Source organism: Oryza sativa, chromosome 5 (assembly GCF_034140825.1).
Source record: "Oryza sativa Japonica Group chromosome 5, ASM3414082v1".
Classification (NCBI taxonomy): Eukaryota; Viridiplantae; Streptophyta; class Magnoliopsida; order Poales; family Poaceae; genus Oryza; species Oryza sativa.
The window spans coordinates 1,625,988-1,633,253 of record NC_089039.1 but is presented as its reverse complement, the minus strand read 5'-3'; positions in this window follow the sequence as shown (position 1 = coordinate 1,633,253).

Sequence of the window (7,266 nt, the reverse complement as noted above, 5' to 3'; positions counted from 1 at the left end):
TTGGTCAAAGTAGGATGGGTCCCCACCCAAAAGAAGGGTAGGTAGAAATGGTGTATGTGGTATCCCCTTGAGATATAAAAGGAGGACCATGCCTACCAAGAGGGGGGACTGGAGAAAAGAGGAGTGAGAGGGTCTCTAGAGTTTGAACTCTCTTGCTCTCCAGCTCTTTGTAACTCCTTCATACACAGATCCACCAGAACACAGGAGTAGGGTATTACGCTTCTCAGCGGCCCGAACCTGTCTACATCGCCCGTGTCTTGCGCATTTGCTCTCTCGCGAACCATTCCACAGATCAAGGGCTTAGAACCTCACCCAGCGCCCCCGGCCGAACCGGCAAAGGGGGGCCCGCGCGGTCTCCCGGTGAGGAGCCCCACGCTCCGTCAATGTCCTATACGGAAACAACCTACGGATATAGGAGGGAGTTCCGGATAAGGAAAGACAACCAGAGTTCTACATGGAAACGACAAGGACTACTCGGATTGTATCCATATTGATTTCCCTAGTTCTACTTGGACAAGGGGACACCTATGGGTATAAATACAAGCCTCCCTAGGAGGACAGGGGGACACACACGCCCACCACGAGACAATCAACTCCCAACACAATCAACATAGAAGCCTACATACACCAAGACAAGCCGCCGGATATCGACATCAGAGATACGCCTGGATCGACCCTATCTGGTACCTTCAGAGGCCGGCCGTAGGGATCTAGCACTGTCTCTGATTCCGTCGGGTGCGAGCTCGAGGAGGAAGGCTACCCTGTTGTCGACTACGAGTCAGACCTTCAGACCGCCATGTCGACAACAGTTAGATAGGCTACCCTACATATTGTACTGGTGTGATTATGGTGAATAAAAAGCAACATCGGCTCCGGCCAACAAGATGTAGGGCTATTACCTGATAGCTCAGGGGCCCGAACCTGTATAAAAATCCATGTCTTCATCTCTTTTACCTCAGTCTCGCGTATATCCTAGCACCGATGATCCACATACTGTCCAAATACCGTAGTCGAGACATCAAACGTCGACAGTGGCGCGACAGGTAGGGGGATTTTGGTGCTTCAGGATTTCGACGAGATGCGTTTAAGATATGGACTCTCCGACAACAAGCTACTCGATGACTTCGGCTGTGAGGAGATCTAACCCAACTGAAGTACATCTTCCGACCAGATCGGAACCATCATCGTCATCGACAACTTGGTCTATCGAGATCATCCAAGCCTCAAGATACGCGGCGTACCAAAATATGTCAGATCATATTATGTCCAACGAGTACACAATAAGGTAATTGGTAGATTGGTTTTTCAAATTGATCTACTAATTTCGTAGATACAGCCGGCATGTATCTACAAAGGTACGCAATATTTTATATGCAATTTATCGTACCTATTCAGATCATACAATATTGTCAGATCTATAATTTATTATGTTTACCTAGAGCATGTTTTTTATACAATATCTATTGCGCGGATGTTTCCGACGTTAAACCAACTACGGTCTAACGCTGGGGGCTCGCTCTGTTCTCTTCTGTATAAATCATGCTTGTTTACGGTTTACATAATGCCTGATATTTAATCTGCTCGTTATATCCTGATAATACTAGAAGATCCACGCAGTTTTTGAGTACATACTCGATATCCCCTGCTATATATCTTGTCTTCTAGAAAATAATTTTCAGAAACAATTGAGCACTCGAGTAGGTTGTAGTCGAGTACACCGCATTATCGAGAACGATCTCGACAAATGCAGAGTCGTCGCGCCCAACCTACCAACGAAGACCGACGACCTATCTCATAGCTCCGGCCATCGCTGGACTACTCGAGAAAAGTTTGTTAACGGATAATTCCTCGCTAACGCCGTCGGCTTGATCACCCGACATGATTGCGAACGGACATCCGGATATGCTATAAGTTGGGTATGTGAGTCATGCTGGCCACATAATATGCACATATAATAAACCAACTTTAACGCCCCTATAGGTAATTAAGAGACTCCTACTCCTGGTTCTCGAACCAGTAAAATGTAATGATCTCTCTCGCCTCACTTTAAGTGGTCGAGTTACGACTACTGCCTGGTCCTCGACCAGCGGCGTAGCGTTTCTCCCACTACTTCTACTTTCAGTGGTCGAGTTACGACTACTGCCTGGTCCCCGACCAGCGATGTAGCGTTTCTCCGGCTACTTCCACTTTAAGTGGTCGAGTTATGACTACTGCCTGGTCCTCGACTAGCGATGTAGCGTTTCTCCCACTATTTCCACTTCAAGTGGTCGAGTTACGACTACTGCCTAGTCCTCGACCAGCGATGTAGCGATTCTCCCATTACCCCTACTTCAACAAAGTTGATGTCAGGTACACAAGATCGCCAAGGGTTTTACCCAGAGATCCCTTACCCAGATGACACCTAGCGCTGAAACCTATCCTACTGTCCCTTTACGCCGTCTTGACAAGGCCTCCGAGGAACCTAAGGGATCTTCGGCTGGGGACGCCTAGAGCCGATAAGGCCTTGTCGGATCCTGTAGAGACGAAAGACCATGTAAGATCTGGTCATGTAAGAGTTCTCGCCGTGCGTATTAACCAAGCCGTGTAATCGGAAATTAACTTTCCAACTTCACGGCTGGGGGCTAGGATCAGTGCTTATTCAACCAACGCAGGTCAAGGGTCCAAGAGCCTTATCCTTCGAGAACGATTCTCCGACGACAAGGCTGGGGGCTAGGGAGAGTGTATGACTCTACAAATTGACTGATCGAAGTCGGTAAGAGAGAAGACGCTCATACACAAAACATTGGTCTGTAAATTTATTTCATTTTTAGTTTCCATATATATTATAACATGTCACCCTTTGAGCGTTCGCTCGGGGGCTATTTCTATCTGATATTCTTTTTTGAGTGTTGATTTCAGGAAAATTCTATTCGACATTGACGAAGACTCCATGTCTCTATGGTTCTACACCAAGATCGACTAAGGCGAGTACGACAAATGTTGACAAGGCTCCGTCGTAGATTCTGCGCCTTCTCAATCACTCGAGAACGGTTGGTGAATCTCGATAAGGAATACGGAATGAAGAGATGGTGTACCCGCCGAGATAAAATTTCTTGACTTCAATCCAAATTTTCTATTACAGCAAGACAGGAGACTTAGTCGTACGCTCTATACTTTCTCGGTCGACATCAGAGATTGACTTAGACAAACCCTTTCGGTGCCCGCACGAGGCTGACAAAGGAAGTCTAACGTTATCTCTGAACTCACCGAAAACGTTCACATGAGCTCGATAATAGTTATTCCAAAGTCTGCGCGTGATTGAGAATATGAATTCGTTCATTTGCATTAAAGTCAGGGGCTACTGTCATGGTTATGGATACCACATACCTAATAGTAGTTGACTCAATCTCGGCAGGACCCACCACATACCATGTCCTATACGGAAACAACCTACGGATATAGGAGGGAGTTCCGGATAAGGAAAGACAACCAGAGTTCTACATGGAAACGACAAGGACTACTCGGATTGTATCCATATTAGTTTCCCTAGTTCTACTTAGACAAGGGGACACCTATGGGTATAAATACAAGCCTCCCTAGGAGGACAGGGGGACACACACGCCCACCACGAGACAATCAACTCCCAACACAATCAACATAGAAGCCTACATACGCCAAGACAAGCCGCCGGATATCGACATCAGAGATACGCCTGGATCGACCCTATCCGGGACCTTCAGAGGCCGGCCGTAGGGATCTAGCACTGTCTCTGATTCCGTCGGGCGCGAGCTCGAGGAGGAAGGCTACCCTGTTGTTGACTACGAGTCAGACCTTCAGACCGCCATGTCGACAACAGTTAGATAGGCTACCCCACATATTATACTGGTGTGATTATGGTGAATAAAAAGCAACATCGGCTCCGGCCAACAGGATGTAGGGGTATTACCTGATAGCTCAGGGGCCCGAACCTGTATAAAAATCCATGTCTTCATCTCTTTTACCTCAGTCTCGCGTATATCCTAGCACCGACGATCCCCATACTGTCCAAATACCGTAGTCGAGACATCAAACGTCGACAATAATAGCCCCAGCTTAAAATAAAAGTCCCCTCTTATTTTTCCTTCAAGCTCCGCCACTAGTTTCTTCAAAATAAATTCATCTAATCATCTGTGATCTCTCTCCCTTTAGGGCTTGTCAAATCAACCAAAATTTTATACACCGTCACATCGAATATTTGAACACCTGCATGAAGTATTAAATATAGGCAAAAAAAAAATAATTGCACATATTGCGACTAATTTGCGAGATGAATCTTTTAAGCCCAATTGCTCTATGATTCGACAATATGGTGCTACAGTAAACATTTGCTAATGACAGATTAATTAAGCTTAATAAATTTATCTCGCGGTTTATTGACGGATTCTGTAATTAGTTTTTTTATTAGTGCCTGAACACCCCATAAGACACCCTATATAATATTCGATGTGACACGCTAAAACTTTACACCCCTGAATCTAAACATCCCATTATCCACCTATTCCCTTTTTTCATTATTGGTTTATGTGTAAAACTAATCCTCCGGACTGATAATACCTGCCATTTTGGATAAGGGTGATGTCGAACTTTAAAATCTTTAACTATGAATAATTTTCAAAATATTTATCTTAGAAATATGGGTAACTGGATGTGTATATATAGATTAGTCTTAAAAACACTTCAATAAAATCATTTTTTATATTTTTATATATATTATAATATAAAATAATGGCTAAAGTTACTTTTTGAAGATTGTGTCCTTATCCAAAAGGATAAGTAACCAGAGGCAGTGGTCTTTTACATGCGAAATGGACTCTTCAATCATCTTTTTTCTCTCTCTTCTCATTAATTCTTTGTCACCTTAATTTTCTTTTTCTTGATAGTATATTTACTATTGAAACTAATTGAGGTGAAGAATTGGAGCTGTCGTAATTGTACTAGCTACCTAAGTTCTTCACTTTAATTTGTGCTGGCTACAGTTGTAATGCAACTACAACTATTCTCTCCGTTAAAAAAACACTTTTCCCGTTCGAATCTCCTGAAAGGAGAGGATGAGATTCAAATTATTGTGGCACGTTTTTCAAATTACTAAACGGTGTATTTCGTGTGAAAATTTTCTATACGGAAGTTGTTCTAAAATATCAGATTAATCTATTTTTTAATTTTATAATAATTAAAACTTAATTAATTATACGCTAATAGCTATCTCGTTTTACGTGCCCGCATTTAATCTGAATCTTCATCAGATTCAAACAGGTCTTTTAATAACTTAATCTTTTCAACAACTATTGTATTGAAGTTTGTAAAAATGTGAAATAGATGTATTGCAACTAGATAAAGTGGGGGTAATTATAATAGGATTTGATTAAGTGGAAGACATTTTAGTCTTTTTGATTTTAGTGTTGAGAAGGCATCCCAATTAATCGTCAATTGAATTCACTCCTATTTTATTATGTTCTTGATCATGCGAGAGACGACTGATAGTTGATTTCCTGGTACAACTAGATCGATCCATCGGCTGTGTTTCTTTTGTAATTAATTGCAGTTAGTGGAGATAACGCGAGATGATCGCGAGCACCAGTAGAGCAGGTACAGTGGCAGGCTATAAGCCAGCTATAAACATATTTTAAAAAGATAAAGGAAGAGAGAGATAAGCAGCGGGCTATCTGTAGCCAGCTGTAGCACAGACTTCAAGACGTAATGTGTGTATGACAGGTGGACCAGTTATTAATAATATAGTAAGCAACTATTGTAGTATGAATTAACTATTATATTGACTACAGATGATTTGGAGCTAGCAATGGACTATGCTATTAAACTTGCTCGTACAGTACACAAATGATGTCCTTGTCTGTCTCACAATGTCGTCACCTATCGAGATCAGAGACGACTCCTGATCGATCCCAAGGTTGACGAATGCTGCTAGCTACTCCAAGCTAGCCTGTGATGGCTAGCTACCTATCTTGACCTAGTAGCTAGCTAGTACCTACCTAGTACCTAGTTGTACGAGCAACGGACTATCCGGCCGGTCAGCCGGCCGCCCACTCAACGCCGCCTAGCTCACAGGAGCTGACAACGACGACACTGCTCAATTGTACTATCATCATCATCATCATCATCATCATCATCATCATCTTCTTCTTCTTCTTCTTCTTCTTCTTCTTCTTCTTCTTCTTCTTCTTCTTCTTTCTTTCTTTCTTTCTTTCTTTCTTTCTTTCTTTTTAATAATCCGATGATTTCAAATGTTCCGATATTTATATATAGGATAAATCGATTTTTATGAACAGGATGAAGCAAACATGAGGCAATAGCCAGCCACGCGAGCCAATGTCATAACCCGTTATGGACAAATTTTTCCATAGTGCAACGTACGAACAATTTTTTTTATCTCTACTATTATAATAATTGAAGATGTTTTTGCTAAATCTTTCGTACGTCATTAGTATCCAAGTCGTTGTCCGATACGCACGTAAGACGGTTTGTATACGAGTTAATCTCAACTCCATCCCACCCTCACGCTTGCAAGCCCCCATATATAACGCCAGATCGTTTGTTTCCGTTTTCGGCTATGTTTAGTTCCTAAAAAAAGTTGGAAGTTTTAAGTTGGAAGTTTGGAAAAAAAGTTGGAAGTTTATGGCTCTGTTTAGTTCCAAAGTTTTTTTTTTCCAAACTTCCAACTGTCCATCCCATCAAACCTTTCATACACACACAACTTTTTAGTCACATCGTTCCTGTCGGAGATATGGGCCTGGGGGTATGTAAAGTGAGGGGAATCTACCTTCCCATCATGCCACGTGCCCTACAGCCTGGTCCTATCCCCGTATTCCGCGAACCGCAGGAGCGGCCGGGGGGTCAGGGCCTCGGGGTGCCACGTCATGCCCCTCGGGCCCTTGCACTACTTTGCCCTGAGGCCCTCGCCCAGCCGCCGTTTGGCGGGGGGAGCAAGCGAGGAGGGGGGCCTAGGCTAAACTTCCTTTAATACGCGCAGCGCCCCAACTGCCCCCTGTCGCATTTAATGCAGTGGGGCAGATGTGCGGCGTGCTAAACTGACGCGCGATGGTCAAGAATGACCGGTCTATGACCGGCCTGACGCCGGTCACGTCTGACTGGACGGACAACCGTGCTCCCACGTCGCATCTGCTTCCGGCGGAGTGGAGGTAGGTATGACCCGTCCCATCGGGGGCTCATTCGGACGGCGGCCACCACAAGTCTTCACCTATTAATGAGGGAATGACAGGGCTGTCCCTCGTG